Here is an 18,237-nt window from a genome sequence, read left to right as displayed (position 1 = left end):
AATGAAAAAAAATAAAAAAACTAGTAAAATCTGAAAGAAGTCTATAGTTTAGTAATAGTATTTCTGAATAGTAATTTATTGGTTTGAATAATTACAAATTATGTAAGATGTTAACATTAGGAAAGGCTAGGAGGGTACACAGGAACTTCCTGTACTATATTTGCAAATTTTCGTTTCAAATAAAAAGTTAAAAATAAGATATCTGCCCATGTTCCATTCGGCTTTTCATTGATGCCAATAAGTAAATCAGTGTTGAGTGTTTGTCTATAGCCTGGCTCTGAGGGTCAAGCACTTAAAACAGTTACACACACTTCATAAGTGTTAACCACCACTTTTTGTTTTCACTCTCCACATCTGTCCTCAACCACCTGTAAAATGCCAGCTTGATGAGAGGGTTTGTCTAAGCTGCACAGTGAGTCAAGGCTCAAGCAAAAGCTAACAGTGCGCTGAGGAGAGAGAAGCAGAGAGGGCGTCATCTGGCTGTCATTATCAGCCTAAAATCTGAAACCAAGCATGGCCAAAAGTCATCTAGGGGCATTACATAATTAGAAGAATGTCAAGGCAGGAAAGAAGCCCTGGTATAATCCAATTCTGAACTAACTTGCAGGTGGTCCCCAGGCAGATGCATCCCATCACTCCACGTATGACCAACTTAAGGTTAATTTTAAAAAGAGAAAGAAGAACGAGGGAAGGGGAAGGAGAGGGAAGGAGAAGGGAGCGGGAAAGAGGGGAGGGAAAGAGAGAGGAGGGAAGAAAGGAAAGAGAAAATATTCTCATCTAATGATCTCACCAAGGAATCCTAGGATAGCTGAAATTTTGAACATGAATCAATAAATCTCAGAGTGCTACTCAATATCAAAATCTAGGTAATATTTGCCTCCTGCTGGCTCAGTGAAAGCACTATTTTTTTTAATGCATGGAATGACTGAAACCAAACTGAGAACCACCCTTGCTGATGTAAATCTAGAGATGGAATTGATATGAACACTGACAGAATATGCCCTGGGGTTCCATGCTGAAGTCTGTTAAATACCAGAATTCTCATCAACTTGATCACAATCAATCAATGACTCACAGCAGGTCTATATGTGGGCACTACTGTGGTACCAGGCTGATTTAAATGATTTTAGGACTGCAGAAATCCATAGTTTTGCATAGCTAATGGTTTGGCCTTAGCTACTAGTGTTGAGGATGTACATCTTGCATTCAAGTGCACTGCAGACCTCCTGCCACAACTTCAAATACCTGGATGCCAAGAGACAGTCTCCGGGGAGGCCATAAGGTACATATCCTATACTCTTTGTTTTAGGTGGGCTTTGCAACAGACTATGATCTCACCTACATTTGCTTCTAACCATTCTTCACTTCAGTGGCCTCAGCTCTAAATTGGGAGGGTTGGATGAGGTCAATGGCTCTCAACTCTGGGTGCACATTAGAACTACCTGGGGAAAAAATTTAAATACTAAATGTTCCTGCTCTGACCAATTAAGTCATAATATTTGGAGTGGGTCATACTCTAGTATTAAGTGGTCTACCATATATTTTCTTTGGGAATCCCAAAGAAAAAGAAGAGGACATAAAAAGTATTTGAAGAAGTAACAGCTGAAAGTTTTCTAAATTTCATTAAAAATATAAATTGACATATCAAAAAATTTGACAAACCCCAAGGTAGGAGAAACTTAAAGAAAATCACATCAAAGTACTTTATAATCAAGTTTACAAAAACTAATGTCAAAGAGAAAATCTTCAGTCAGAGAAAAAATACTCATCACTTAACCTACAGGGAAACAACTAAAAATTGCAAAGACTACTCAAGTGAAACTATGCAAGCCAGAAGACAATGGAACAATGTCTCTAATGCATAGAAAGGAAGGAAAGAAACAACTATCAACCTAGAATTCTATATCAAGGACAATATCCTTCAAAAGCAAAGTAAAATAAAGAATTTTCAAATAAAAAAGCTAAGAAAATTCATTACCACTAGCAGACTTGCATTATAAGGATTATTCAATAAAATTCTTATGACTAAAAGAAAATAGCAGATGGAAATCAAGTCTATAAAAGTGAATTAAGAGTACTGGAAATACTAAGTTGTGGGTAGATAAAAATGTATGTGTTTACCCATTTTTTTAAAGGTAGCTGACTACTTAATATAAAAAAAGAAGTGCATTGTGGGGTTTATAATGTAAGTATAAGTAAAATACATAATAACACTAGCACAAAGGACAGGAAGAGAAAGGAATTACATTGTTGTAAGACTCTCATATCATAAATAAAATAGTATAATATTGATGGGAGGTAGACTTTGGTAAGTTTAACATATATATAATGAACTCTAGAGCAATCATGAAAACAAAAAACAAAGTTATACAGCTAATAACTTTAGAGGGACGAGAGAATGGAATTATAAAATGTACTGAACTGATACAAAATAAGGCAGGGAAAAAAATGAAACAAGGAACAGATAAAAAAAAAGAAAATTAATAGCAAGATGATATATTTGAACCCAGTCTATTAATGATCATTCCAATTCAAAGGCCCAAGCCTGACAAATTAGATTAAAAAAGCAAGACTAAACTATATGCTGTCTATAATATATCCACTTTAAATATACAGACACAGGTTAAAAATAAAGGTTACAATAACATATAGCACCCAAACATTAATTATCAGAAAGTTCTATTCAGCATGGGATATATAGTCGATAATACCATAATAATTTAGTATGGTGAGGGGTGGAAACTAGACTTATGGTGATGATCACTTTGTAATGTGTAAAAAATATCAAATCATTATGCTGTACACCTGGAACTAACATAGGTAAATTATACTTAAGTTTTTTAAAAGTAGCAGCAAAAAAAAAAAGGGTCTTTTATCAAGATATCTCAATAAAATAATAATAATAAAATATTTTTAATTTTTTTAAAAGAAAGTTCTATTGACTATACTGATATCAAGTAAAGGAGATCTCATTAAAAAAAGAGTCTATCCAGGGATAAAAAGGGAAATTATATAATGATAAAGAGGTATAGTAAAGATAAATAGTATAAACAATTTCACACCATAAATTCAAAAGCTTAGAGAAAATGCATACATTCCTTGAAAGGTCCAAACTAGTGAAACTCACTCAAGAAGATGCAGAAAGACTAAATAATCCTATATCTACTAAGTAAATTGAATTTTTAGTCATAATTTTCTCACAAAGAAAGCATCAGTTCAGGCAGCTTCATTGGTAAATTCTATTTTTTTTAATTAGGTAGAAAAAAATACCAAACCTATCAAACTCTTTCAGAAAACAAATGAAACCTTCCACAACTCATTTTATAAAGTCAATTTATCTTCATACAAAAACCAGAAAAAGATATTATTAAATAGAAAATTACAGACCAATACTCTTCATGAGGCAAAACTACTTTAAAATATGGAAAAACTGTATTCAGTAATACACACACAAAAAAGGATAATACACCATGAATGAGAAGGATTTATCCTAGGAAGAAAAAGTTAGTATAATATTCCAATATCTGTGAAATCATATGATTATCCCAACAATTTTTTTTAAAAACTCATTTGACACAATTCAACATCATTTACAGTAAAAACTCACCATGCAGCAGGAATGTATGTATTCACTTCCAGGACACTTTTCTTTGCATAAGGCCCAGGACCTTGCCTTCCTCCTGCAGTCCAATGTCAGCCCTAGAAGAGAAAACAAAGGGGGGTGGGCAACTGAGTACTTACTGGGATCATTTTCCAAATCAGAGGCTGGGTCTTGGAGCTGCTCAGAAGTGGCCTGACAGCCCCTAACACAAAGCTCCAGGGGACAGCTGACTGGGAGTTCCAAAGCCTTTCTATTGATAGTCTGCAATTTCCACTGCACTTCAGAAACTCTCCTCTGACCCACAGAGCCTCCAAGTGTGGCAGACCCCAGAAATTTAGAACAACTCTGTCCTTTATTTACAGGCAGAGGAACGGAGGCCCTGACACATTTCCAAAGTCACATAAAATTTGGAGGCAAGGCCAGAGTCCCAACAAGAGCTCCAGACCCTTGACCTGTGTCAGGACAGGGAGAAGCAGCCACTGCCCAGGCACCAAATAGAAAGAGATCCCAGCATTACCCTGGGTCTTCTTGTTGACTACATACATTTTCAAACTTCCCGAAAGGTAGAAATAGTATAATTAACACCCATAGATCTATATCTGTCATCTAGATTTAACAACTGCTAACATTCTGCACTAGTTGCTTCATCATTTTTTTTGCTGAAATATTTTAAAGCAAATTACAAATGTCACTACCTTTCACACCAAAATTCTTCATGACACATTTCTAAAAAAAATAATAAGAACATATTTTTAAGTTATTTACTATGTCATTAAGGTGCCTAGCAAAAATTTTTTTAATTCCTTAATAATACCCAGTCTCAGTTTGTAGCAGATGCTGCTGGCGTCTCTCCCACCTCTCCTGGCCCTCTTCCCTGGAAGTCAGCTGCAGCTGCAGTGGGGCACATTCATGCACCATAATACTTCCAGCTCAAGCACCTGAATTTCCTTCTGAGGGCAGGCTTGCGCTGTAAGACTATTTTCCCCGCAATGGGGCAGGCTCAGAGTGCCAGGCAGTAAGACCCCAGGAGCATCCCTCAACTGTTGAGGGGCAAGATTTGGTCATTAGGTACTTCCTTGCTCCTTGGAGGGACCCTTCTGAGTGTCCTGTGGGCAGTCACTAAGGGGGACCCAATGCAACCAAACTCCCAAGGCGCACAGCAGAAACACACCTGCTAGCTCAGCCCACAGTGGTTTTCTTCCCTTCCCTGTTTCACTCTGCAGCCCTACTGTGCTTCCTGAGATGACTGTCTGGGTAAACATCTCACCCCCTGATTCCAGTTTCAGCATCCAGTTCTGGGGAGCCCAAATGAAGACAATGGTCAAATATTCCCAATTGTCTTCATCACTGTGTGGTCTTAATAGGTCAAAACTGAGAGTCTAAACAATGTGTTTGCAGGGGACGGGGAGTAAGGGGTCAGGCGAGATGAGAAGTCACCCTCAGTTCTGTCACTGGGCCTGGGCTGCTTGACCAGTGGGACTGGACATCTCTTGGTTTTGCCCACTCAACTTTTGACCCCTCTTCCTCCAGACTCTCTACTCCCAGCCCTGTGGTGGGTAAGTGGGCCAGGCCCGGACAGTCAGGGTCCTTCCCTCCTAGGCCCATAAGCACTTGTTCAGGGAGGGCAAGGGCTGAATGAGCCAAGGAGAGTCAGCATCAGGACTTGGCTGAAACCATGGGGATAAGAGGTTTACTTCCTGTCCCTGCCTATCAGGAAAGATGTAAGCCTGCAGCTCCTGGAGGCCATTTCTGCCACCCTGTGGGGACAGCCAGCCTGAAGATGAAGTCAACACAGAGGAACAAAGACTGAGAAGTGGAGCCAACAATTCCATACAGAACCACGGCCAGTCATGCCTGATTCCTAGCATGTGTCAACCACCTCCCTTTTGGCTTAAGCCAGACTGAGCTTATCGCCCCATCCTAGACAAGAAGTACCAGATGTTCACCAAGGTGGCACAGAAGACTGTCTTGAGCAGATTGGGACTCACAGGAAAGCCAGCTCCAATTCCTTCCATCTTCATCCCTTGCCTCCTTCCTGTTGTCTGCACAGCCTACAAGAATGGCCTGTGGAGTTCCCGTTGTGGCGCAGTGGTTAACGAATCTGACTAGGAACCATGAGGTTGCGGGTTCGGTCCCTGCCCTTGCTCAGTGGGTAAACGATCCGGCGTTGCCGTGAGCTGTGGTGTAGGTTGCAGACGCGGCTCGGATCCCACGTTGCTGTGGCTCTGGCGTAGGCCGGCAGCTACAGCTCCCATTAGACCCCTAGCCTGGGAACCTCCATATGCTGCGGGAGCGGCCCTAGAAAATGCAAAAAGACAAAAAATAAAAAAATAATTAAAAAAAAGAATGGCCTGTGTGTGCCTCCCAATGTGTTTTACAGGAAAGCAGAACCTTGACACTGGAGGTTCATTATCATTTCAACAGGTTGTGAATTCCCTGAAGGGCCATAACATATAGTGGTTTATAGGAGGCTGAGGCCCAAATTTGTTTTAAATACAATAATAGCTGGTAAAAGGAATAAGTCACTTCCCTGGGGAGTAAGCCTAGCCTACTGCTTCTCTTGAAATTATACCCTCTGGGAATGGCCAGTGGCTTGGAGATTCACAGAAGCCTATGAACTCTCCTCTTAGGGATGCCATGAGTTTCCTCTGGCAGGAATAGCAGCAACTGCTGGTCGAGCACCTACGTCTGTGCCAGATCCTGTACCCAGCATTCCATTTATGTACCATGTATGTCTCCTCATGACAATGTGGAGAGAGAGACCACTGTTCTCATGGGACAATTGAGGGAAACCAGGGCCAGAGTTAAGTGACCTCTCAAGGTCATGAAGCATTTGTGATGGAGCTGGTATTCAATTCTAGGTCTAGAAAGTTTGCTTTTCCCATAAGACCTCTATCTTTTTCCACTAACCTTAGTAGGGTTTCAATAAGAATGTATAAGATGGTAAACAGAATTCCAATTGTCTGCACATTGACCCTTGGCCAATGAATTGGAAGATGAGACCACGGGATGTCGTCCACCTACAGAAAGCATGTCTAGAGAACCAGGGTTTCCTGAACTGGCTGGCCTTCTCTCGCTCAGTCTGGAGCAGGCACTGAGCATCCCTACTTTTCTAAAGAGAGTCCTAGGTGATTCCTGCGATTAAGCACTGTTGACAGCTGTGCCAGGGGGAGCTATAAAAGACAGAAAGTGGCTGTGACACTCCTCTTACTCAGATAGAAGTGGAGGGAGCAGCAGTGCCTAGTTATGGACCAAGGTGAGCGCAAGTGGGGGCCAGTGAGGCTGGGACCAGAAATGAAGGAATTGTACTCCCGCCTGTGGCAGCAGAGTGGTTTTTTCCTCAAACTAAGCGATAATTTCGGAGGGTTTTTATCTGTACCAAGATCACTGCCAGGACTGTGGGTATGCGGCTGTTGAGCAGCTCACACGCTTTGGGAAAAGAAGACATTTGCATCTTTTATTACTATTTCACTTCTCCATGTCACCTCTGCTGCAGAGTTGATGAATAGAGCCTTCAAAATGTCAGCTCAAAGCTCAGAGAAAAGAGACTCCCGGAAAGCCTCAAATGTCTGCTGCCAACATCCACTGCCATGGTCCCCTGGTTAGGCCAAGAAGCCATGTGCATGCGTGTGACTGTCCCAGAACCAGTGAGGGCCCTGGGAGAGCCCTCGGTTGCACAGGTCAGAGCAGCCTTTACCTGGGGTTATTCACCTGGATGTGGGGGGATGTCTCTGGACTGGGAATCATGGCACTGTGGAAGGGTGGGTATAAGCCTCCATTTCTACATCTGAACATGGAGATAATCATTGTATTTTCTCATAGGCTTCTTATGACAAGTCAGTGGATGTAAGTAATGTATATAAAGTGCCTAGATTTAGCTTAAAATTGGCTAATATGCTATCTGTTGTTCGAAGTCTCACCTCATTTAAATGCAGATTCTACCTACAAAGATCCACTCATTTTTAACCTGACTCTGAGCACATAATTATATCTGTCAGGGCTGGAAGAGCCTTCTAGAGATCCTCTATCTACTCAACCCCTTTATTCTACATATGGGGAAAAAAAAAAAAAAAAAAAAAAAAAAAAAACACAAACACAGAGAGGTTCAAACATTTAAGAAGGTCACATAGAAGTTGGTCTAGAGCTAAGACAAGCCCCAGCCCACCCAGCTCCCTCTTTCCCACCACCCCACCGGCATGCTTGGCAGTTTCTCATACTGCAGACATGGTGAGTTTAACAAAAATTTTGGTGTATTTAAAAAAAAAAAAAAAGATTGATTTTGATGTTTTGAGGCTTCGTGAAACCAGCAATTTTAATCAATTTTTCAAAATTGCTAATTTCATCCATCCAAGGAACTCACACACAAACAGAAGGGCTGATTGAAATTTAAATGGCGGCTGGCTTGTTAGCTGCAGGCACCAGGCTGGGTATTTTCATATGCAAGTCTGCAACTGTGTCCCGGCCTGGCAGCAAAAGGAAGCAATCTCTGCGAGACACTCGAAGGCATTAAGAATTCAGGCAGCCAAAATGAGAAGCAACAACATGAAATGATAAAACAAAGACAGATCATTATTAGCGCCAACATAATGTGTTCCCGTGTCCTCCGATCTCATTTAGAACCCTGCCCGTTGTCTATTGAAACTATAATTAGGCTGATAGGAACCAGAGGATTAAAGTAACTTTCTCCCCCAATTGCGCGAGGGTTTCAAACGAGCGAGATGGGGAGGAGATAAACCTGAGAAAGATTTTAATATTCTGGGCTGCAGCTCCCAGGACAGCACAGGCTGACAAACAAGGGCTGGCTCCTACCCGAGGCAGCCTGAGGGGGGAGGCTACACTGCTGTCTGCCCCACCTCAGAAAGGTGAGTCTGTCCCCCTCCCCAGCCCAACCTTTGCCTTTGCCCTTGACACCTCCACCTCTGGCTCCATGACCCCTTCCAGGATCTGACTCAGAAACCCTTTGCCAATCCACCTCTCACTTCCTGCAGCCATTGCTGGTGTGGCCATGTTCCAACACATCTGCCCCATCTACTGCATCAACCTCTTGACTGGAAACTCCGGAGGGCAGGGACCCCACTATCTTCTACTTCAGTCTCTGGTGCCTTTAGTTAAATGACCCTTAGTGAGGTTCCTCATGGCCACCAAGGTGACCTTTCTCAATCCTTCTTTCTATAAACCCATTATGGGTCCCACTTCCCCATCCATAGGATAGTGCCAACCCTAGAAAACATCAAAGTCCCTTTCATCTTTCCCCTCACTTCTTCTCTGGCCCCTCCTGTCCCTGGCTCTGATCTCGCTGGACAACTTGACCACCTTGATATGCTACACACTTCACCCCTCAGGCTGGCATGCACACGACTCCAGCCCACAGCTTCTTGATCTGGCAAAATCCCACATGTCCTTCGCTAATTCCCTTTTCTGAGTATTCTTCACCAGAATCCCTCCTTGATGCACCCACAGGACTGTCCTAGCCTTCCTCCCGGCTATGGCCCTCAGTGTTGTTTAACATGTGATGACCCTCCAGTGGACTTTAGTTTTGCAAGAGGACAGACCAGACCATGCTCAGGCTCACACTGGTGGAATCCAGTGCCTGGCCAGAAGCACAGAATTAAAGTTCACTTTAACACTGCTCAGCCTGACCATGTTATTCTGGACCCCAGAATCACACAGCCTGGAAAACTCTTACTGGCCCTCCCTGTATCTGCTTTTCCCTGCAGATCCCTTCAATGGGAGACGGTTTCCTATATGAGCGTGAACCTGTGGGAGAAAGAGTAAGTGTGAGGGTGTGTATGTGTGAGAGCGTGCCTGTGTGTGTACCTGGGGTGCAGGCACACACATGAACACAGAGAATCCTGACGAGCTGGGTGAAGAGGAATTCACTTCCTTGGTAAGGCATCTATACAAGGGAGGAAGAGAGACTGTCCTCACATGGGATCAGAGGAGCAGGTCAGCATCCAAACTGCCCACAATCACCTGCACAAAATTTAATATTGCCTCATCCAGGCCTCTCCGTTCAAGTTCTCAGATGTTTCAACAGCTGGTTTGGAAATGGCAAAAGGTAGCATGTGACAGTAGTTCACCAAATGTCCACTGAGTAACTGGCATGTGCCAGTCATGGTGCCAGTGTCCCTTCCTAGCCTCTGCTTCCCCACCTGTCAACTTAGGGGAAATCTAAATGGCTAAGGGCTCATGCAGCCCTGACACTGTGACCTCTAGCTAATGACCCTTCAGAGTCTGACTGCCCATTTCACCACCTGGGCCAGCAGAGAACAAGCTTGTGGCCCATTAGGGAGAACTTGGCCTATCTTGGCCTATCTCAATGGCTGCCACATGCCTGCACGTAACGGGGCTGGATGGAGAGGGTGGAAGTGTTTCATCCCCTCCTGAGTGATGCAGAAACTAAAATCTGGGAGGTAAAGGCATGGACCTGTTCATCCTTGGAGAGGTCCACCCCTCCCCCTCACTTTTGTTTTCCTACTCACTGTCTTATAGAGTTGAGGGGAGGGCACAAAGCACCTAGGAACTCTTGGCTCTCTTTCCTCATCTTTTCCTTCACAAGACAGGAATTCTTTGCTCAGAGAAAACGCATGTGCAGAGTGTGAGTTTTCTGTCTGTGCTTCGTGTGTATTTGGGTTAGAATGTCCACATGAGGGGGAACGTGTGGGTTGTGTGCATGAAATTAGGCAATTTGATGGCAATTTAATGTGGGTTGTGTGCATGAAATTAGGCGAAGTGATATGGGTGCATGTGTGTGCATGTGAGTACACCAGCAGGTGTATGTGGACATGTCATTGTGTGAACAGCATCATGCCTGTATATTTATATGTATAAGGATGGAGATGTGCACCCAGGTAGGTATATGAGTGTGTGTTGTGTGTGTTACTTATGTTGTATTTGCAATTGATGAGAATAAAAGGCCAGAAAATGCATGCTCTTCCTGAGATAAAAGCCACATAGCCTGATCCCAATGACGAGCATCAGTGGCTTTTCCCAAGCCCTCTGTCAAATAGAATCATTCTCATTTAGGCTAACTTATGCTCCCCATGTGGCCCCAAAGATCAGAGAAGTAGCATCAGATAATGTGACATATAGGCTCCCCCTTCCTGAATGGGTTCACTAGATTTAAGGCATCAAGGAAATCACGATACAATTTCCCTAGAGTTTCACTAGTGATAGATTTCCTTAGAGTCAGCTGGTTCAGAGGCAGCTTCTCTATCTGCATCCTGAATGGATGGTGCCTACCTGATGGGGTTATTGTGAGGGTGAAATGGGATAGCAGATGTGTGTGGCCCAAGGCCAGCACCTGGCACATAGTAGGTACTCAACCTACATCAATTGTGCTTCATTCTGACAGCTGAGGGGCCTGGGCTTTGGCTGCCAGGCACCATCCATGCCCGCTCTTCTGGTGCTGGACCCAACAGGCTTTGGCATGGTCACCCCGCCCTGCAGCCCCTCATTGTACACGCCCCATTAGTTGCACAGTGCCCCAAAGTACAACAGGAATGCTTCTTACACTGTTTCCTCTGCTAAAGACCTCTGTGACAGTTTCTTGGCAGGAGCAGAACACCGAGGTCAACATATGTTAAGAATATGTGCAGCAGGCATCTGACTTCAGTGAGGAAGACACACCTCAGCAGGAGGTAAGCCTGGAACACCAGTTTCTCCAGTGCCCCACGCAGCCTCACCCGGAGTACCCCGGGGGGATCTCATCCTGAAACAATCCACTCAGGCATCTCATCTGCTCTTCTTAGAATTCAGGACACCATCCTCTGAGTCCCGGCCCAGTCCTCCAGCCTCCAGCCTCAGCTTAAGGAACCACCGCCAGGTCACTTGGCATCCCCAGGGGAAGCCAGTTATCCTTCTAGTACTTTGTCTGGGCCAGGCTCTAAAAAGGACATGGGAACAAGATTGTGAAAAAGTGACAGCCATGCCTTCAAAGGGCTTATAGCCAAAGGGGAAGTTCTAACTAATATCACAGTGAGGGCAGAAGTTGCCTGTATACTTCAGGGGTCCTATCCCACCTTGCCAGCATGTCCACCAATCCTAGAAAAGACGATGACCAGGCACACAGCAGGCCAAAGTCTGAAGTTTCGTGGCCCCAATAAGGGGCCTCTCCCAGCTACATTGCAATTGTACCTTCTATACATCAGATATCCAGGAGCTGGGGAGGGGAGGGGAAGCTGGGAATCAAACCCACACAGCCACAGCAGAAGCCCCTGTGTTCTGGGAAACATGCTGGCCTTCCTAGAAGGGCAGATCTGGCGGGGGAGTCGGGCAGGGGGTGCAGGCTCCAGGTCTCTGGAATAAACATCACTTGGTCATTTTGTGGGTGATTCACTCAAAGCTCTGAGAAGGCGCATGATTATTCCAAAGTCATAGAGCTATAGGAATCCCAGCCCTGGTGTGGCATCTAGGTCAGCATGCTACAAGGTTCCAGGGTTTGGTGAGTGAGGACAGTGGATGGTGGTTAAAGCATGGTGGCTAAGTTAAAGCATGGTGCTGCTAAGAACATCCTCTTAGTTGTTCCTTTTATGAGTTCCACATCTCAGTTACCATTCCATGAAATTCATCATTTAGACTAAAAAGCCTCATTTACTGAATCTACACTGGGTGACTAGTTTGTGCTCAGGGCTTCCAAAAGGGGGAAGTGAAGATGAAGGGGGTAAGCATGACAAAGGAGATGCTGTATCAATATTAAACAATGCTAGCTGCTGCATCAGAAAAAAAAATCCCCAAATCTCAGACACTTAACAGGATAAAGTTTGTTTCTTGCTCATATTATAAGTCTAAGGTAGGAAGCTTTGGTCCATGCAGTCATGCAGGGATCCAGGCTGATAGAGGATCTGTCATCATGTAGTATACCATCTGGATCACACAGCATCTGTGGTTGCTGCAGAAGGGAAAGAAAGGGATGGAGGACTCCTGCCAGCTCTTAACTGCCTCAGCCAGGAAGTGACACATGTCACTTCAGCTCAGTCTAGAACTAGTCACATGGCCCCACATTCCAGCAAAGGAGGCTGGAAATGCAAAGAATGACATGGGATCTTTGGTGAGTACTCAGTCTCTTACACTTTTTGGCCCCTGTCCCCCAGGGACTTACAAATTGACCAGGGATAGAAGAAAGATCCACTAGGGAACAGAAATTGGTCCATAGGGTTGTGACACTGGAAGCCAGAAAAGGGAGAAGTCCTTGAAGAGGGTAAGCACCAAGGTGGGAACAAATATAATCTGTTTGACTAGTCTCAGAAGAAGGAAGGTGGAGGCCATGGAGGGAGGGGATTTGGTCAGGACCATGGGGCCAAAGAATGAGGCCCTTGGAGGACAGCCTGGGGAACTGGGTAGGGAGGGAAGCAATTAGTATGAGATAGGCATTAAGGGAAGGAGAGTCTTCCTAGGGAAGGATTAGAAGAAAGGGGCATTTAAAGGGCTCTTCTGGGAATCCTAGGGAGAGGACAGGAAGACAGAGAGGATGGCACCGAGCAGGGATCAGACAGGAGAGACATCTTAAATGGAGCCAGCTAGTCCCCAGGACAATCACTGAGCTGGTGATGGAAATGCATCTGAGCCTATAAAATCCTGACCTTCATTCCACAGAAGAGTTTCCGGAAAAGCTGCAGCATTAAACCCAACAAGAATGTCTGTTCAACAACTGTGCTGAAAATGAGATGATTTGATTTCGGGAGGTAAAGTATATCTTGAAGTTAAATTCTTGGCTCCACTTTTAAATCCTCTCAAGTAGGTTAGAATAGCTGGCTCATCCTTAACGGATGGAGCTGGGCACTCCCTTCCCCTATCAGCCCCTTGAGAGGGTGTAAGAACACACAAGGTCTCCCTTTTGATGCACATTTCTCCCCTATACAGGGGTTACATAGCACAAGGCTCAGAAGCGGGGAGAGGAAATGCCTGTGAACCTGGATTTTAGATGACAAGAGGGAGCAGGCCCATCTCCTCTGCAGAGAATTCCCTCACACTCAAGTCAAGCTTCTGTTCCAGAGCCAGTGACCCTCCTACACCAGCACCTGGACTATGTCCTGAGGTCACAGGTAGGAAAGTAGGGTAAGAGGATGTGAAGTCACAACCAGTGATGACCTGGAGCAGGGGGCTTCTTGGAGGGAATATGGTCAGGTTTCTGTGGTCTGAGTGGCAGATCAGTCTCAAATGCTTGGCTCTGTGGGGTAAGATTCCATCTGACAAGGGCATTCACAGGATTCCCAGGGAGGCCCAACTTTTTAACAGTCAGACTTCTCAATGAAATTGGCCACCTCAAGGAAAAGACTGTGGTCTCCATCACAGGCAAGTCCAGACAACCACTGACTTCTCAGCTGGTATAAAAAGGGGTCAGACAGGAGCGAGGCTAATGCCCTGGCAATTCCGACACACTAAGGGGCTTGTTTACAGTCCTGGTTACCTGACAAGTCTGGGCATTGTCACAGGGTGGCTCGTCATCTTACTTTGCCCAGAGCAATCCCAACTTTAGCCCTGAAAACCTTTAGTCTCAGCCAAACGGAGACAACTGGTCACCCTACTTTGTAAGCCCTGTAGGTGACAGCCTCCAAACTCACATTTAATCCTTTAGGACCGGGTAATCCAGTGGTTCAAGGATGTGACACACCATGTGTCACCATCATTGGTTATAAATGCTAAGGTTGAAAAAAAGGGATCAAATTTAGAAAGATTACTTTAATGAGTGAGTTCAAGATTGCTCATATATGAACACCATTCTGACCTATATGCATCCTAATATGCTTTCTTGTGTGGGATGGAAAGAAGTGAAACTCTGGTTAGTTAGCATGCCAGACACTACTTTTACAGCAGCTGAAGTGAGCAACCTATCCTGATATGAGCCAACTGGGAAATTAATAGAGTGCTCCTATCTCAAAAAAAAAAAAAAAAAAAAAAAAAAGAAGAAGAAGAAGAAGAAGAAGAAGGCAGTCACCCTTCAAGTATTCAAGTGAATCTGAATCTGGAGAAGCTGTTACATCTAGTCTCTTGTATAAGAAAGCGCGAGAAGAAAGGAACCAGCTCAACAACACCATGAGAATGAAGGCAACCAAATCCTGAATGTGGGACATTCTATGGGACAACTGACCCATATTCTTCATCGAGCCGAAAGCATGAGGAATATGGGGGTGGGAGAAGGGGACAGAGAAGCTGTTCTGTTCAGAGCCGTGAAAACCAAATTCAAAGAAAGAGAAGCTTGAACACGATTCAAACAAAGTAACTGAAAACAAGGACACTTTTTTCTGGACTAGCAGGAATACTTGAATGCAGACGAGGCAATAGAGTAGTGAACTCCATGCCCTCTGAGGTGAGTTTTCCAGTCTGGCTGGTGGGAACGGAAACTAGAGTCATCTCCGTGTAAGCTCCGTGCTCCATTCCTGATAATCCTGCTGGCTGGTTTTCTTCCCCCAGCCTAGGGAAAAACCTCACATGCACAGGCTGATCAGCACTCTGCCAGGACTGAGGGGGTCCTCTCTGCATCTCCCCAACAGCACTCTGTCCTGCGCACTCAACTGCTCTGTGCCTCCAACCGAGGGTCCACCCAGCTCCTTGGGCTCCCCTCCCTGTGCTGAAGCCTGAGACCTGCTCCACGCAGGTCTCACCTCTCGTCTCCTATCTCTCACAGATTGCAGCATTTGCTTCCTGATGCCCAGAGTCAGGTCAACGTCAGGTCTCACCTCTCTTGTCTCCCATCTCTCACAGATCGCAGCATTTGCTTCCTGATGTCCAGAGTCTTGAAAACCATGGTTTCATGTGTTCTATTTTTTGTTGCTGCTGTTGCTGCATCTGTTTCAGACAGGAGGGTATATCCAGTGCCTGTTATCCCACATGGACCAGAAGTGAAGTCCTCCCAGCAGCTTCAACAGGTGGACAGAGCAGGAAGGACCGTGTCCATTTCACCGACCAGGACACTGAGGCTCTGAGAAACAGACTGGCCTGCCAGCCCTAATGTGCTACAGACTCTAGCCCTGGGCTCTCATTTCAGAGCCACTTTTTGCTGGAACAGTTTCTTCAGGTAGCCTACCCTGGCAGGCATCATGCCCTGCTGGGGCCTGCAGCCAAGCTGGGGCCCAGCCTGCTAGTGGAGGCACTTTTGAGCACTTTCCACTGGGGTCTGAAGAGCTGGTGTTGGCCTGTGCTAGTTGTGAGTTTCCGTCAGCATTTTTTCCCGTTATCAACACTAAATAAAATAAACATTTGTCTGACTTGAGGTTTTTGGCTTTCACGGACTGTTGCCCATCTGTCTCTTTTTTCCTTCCCTCTGCCCCACTCCCGAACTCTCATTCTCACCTCCTGCCTCCCCAAGCACAGCAATGCCATTCCCACTCATCCCCTAAAACACACACACACACACACACACTCGCTCACTCACTGGTCTGTGTTCTTTGTTCTGGGAAGCACTTGTAGTCTTTTTCCTTTCTTCTCATTGCTTTGCTTTCTTTTGCCCTTACTCCCATATCACAGCTCTCTTCCGAGCATCTTTCTATTCTGGCGTGGAGCACCAGAATTCTACTTCCAACTCTGCTCCTAGCTGGGTGACCTTGAGCAAACTGCAAAGCCCTCTAAGCTTTTATTCTCTCTGAGCCATAAATCCCCACCAAGTATTGAGGGTGTGAGACCAGAGAGGTGTCCTAGAGCCCCTCCTATTGACCCTTGGAGGTGGTATGGAGGGAGGCACACCTGGGCTGGAGGTCCGAGGACCTGGGTTCTAGCCCAGCTTCTGTTGCACAGTGCCCAGGCCACCCGAGTTTCTAATATGTAAAGCAGAGACAAGGACCCTGCACTGCTGGCATTGAGGGCTCTCTACTCGTCTGGGGAGATTCTCACCTTTGACACAAACAGTCCGTGGGGTTCTAGCTTCATGTGAATACATATAGCAATGAGGTGACACCAATCAAGCATGCTCAGGGAAGGGACTCTTGGGGACACAGACCCTGCCTAAAGCCTTGCTGTTACCTGGCACACATCACCTATTGACCCAATTTGCCTGACATGAAGAACAGAGTTCATAGCTAAGAATATAGTCTACAGATATATAATTATTTTATTTTTTTATTATCTTGAGAAAATTAGAATGATACAGTGGAATATATTAAGGAAAAAATTTTAAATAGCTCATACTCCCATCACCCACAGATAACCAATTCTTTCAATTCATACACACACACACACACACACACACACACACACACACACACACACATGAACACAAGTACACATATTTTGAAATTATGGACAGGAAGGGAAACATATAGATGCATATAGTAGTAAGAATGTCATAAGCCACATAGGTATATATGCAAAAAATAACATTTTCATTATTTTCCTATAAGTGATGTTTATTCTTTCTTAAGTTCCATTTTCCCTAACAGCAGAAGTACTAATCTAGTCAGTCCCAGGTAAATCCAGACACCTCAAGTCTTCTCTTTAGTAAATGCAGATTTCAATGCAGTCAGTTCAGAACCTTTCCCCCTTCATCTCACCATTTCTGGTCTAAGGGGCCCAAGAGGCCGGGATGGGGGCTTTGGGCAGTGGTCCAGAGAAGGCACTGGTGCTCAGCTGTGGACATCCCTGGAGCCATCCACATGTCCCCTCTGACCCAGGCCACCTGGTCCCTCAGCACAGGCCAACACCAGCTCTTCAGACCCCAGTGGAAAGTGCTCAAAAGTGCCTCCACTAGCAGGCTGGGCCCCAGCTTGGCTGCAGGCCCCAGCAGGGCATGATGCCTGCCAGGGTAGGCTACCTGAAGAAACTGTTCCAGCAAAAAGTGGCTCTGAAATGAGAGCCCAGGGCTAGAGTCTGTAGCACATTAGGGCTGGCAGGCCAGTCTGTTTCTCAGAGCCTCATGGCTACTGCCTCCTCCTCATGTCAGTCTCAACGAATACACACCTTGCTCAAAGGAACAGGAAAATTTAGCTGCCCCTGGGTGTCACATGGGAGAGGCCAAAGAGCTGAGGTGCTCAGAAAGAAGAAAATGCATTGCTTCCAAGGCCAGTTCGCCACATGCCATTAACGACACACCTATCCATCTACCTGGCTCCCTCCATCACTAACTGTTTACTAATTATAATAAACACTTACCTAGGGCTCCCTGGGCCAGGCACTGTTCTAAGTACTTTGTGTGTAATAACTCATTTCATCCCCACAACCACCCTGTCAGACAGATACTGTTATTACCCCTCTGTTAGAGAAAAGGAAAGTGAGTCCTCCAGAGTTTAGGCATATCATCCCCAAATCATACAGCTAGAAAAATGCAGAATCAGGATTTCCCCCCAAAGTAGCAGGACCTGAAGCTCACACTGATGACTGACACGTCACCATGTCCATGTGCCACCTGCAGAGACACACATGTGCATACACACTTTTTATGTCCGACTTTCTCAATTAAGGTTATATAGCATTGGAGCAACTGTCCTCAAATTAGGTTAATGAGAAGGATCAGAGTCCCAAAGACTCCTTCATCCTCCCCTTGTTTGGTCAACCAGCACAGAACACACACATCCTATCAGGGATATGCCAGGCGCAGAGTGGAACCAGGCATGGCTCCTGCCTGCCCGGGCATATCCAAGCCCTAGGTGAGGGAGCCAGACATGGAGACAAATGAGATTTCCCCTGGTGAGATGCAGAGGGCGGTC

General features: G+C 45.2%; 1 long non-coding RNA gene across 2 annotated transcripts in view; it reads right to left on the bottom strand.

Annotated features, from left to right (window-relative positions):
* LOC102163764 overlaps positions 1-18,237 on the bottom strand; it is a 525,917-nt gene that overhangs the window by 250,397 nt on the left and 257,283 nt on the right. For both annotated transcript variants that reach the window (XR_002338695.1, XR_002338696.1), the window contains exon 4: positions 3,608-3,699. This is a non-coding gene — a long non-coding RNA (uncharacterized LOC102163764). The remainder of the gene's footprint in view (positions 1-3,607; positions 3,700-18,237) is intronic.

The sequence above is a fragment of the Sus scrofa genome, chromosome 14, assembly GCF_000003025.6.
Source record: "Sus scrofa isolate TJ Tabasco breed Duroc chromosome 14, Sscrofa11.1, whole genome shotgun sequence".
NCBI classification, from domain to species: domain Eukaryota; kingdom Metazoa; phylum Chordata; class Mammalia; order Artiodactyla; family Suidae; genus Sus; species Sus scrofa.
This window is presented reverse-complemented; position numbering and strand designations above follow the sequence as displayed.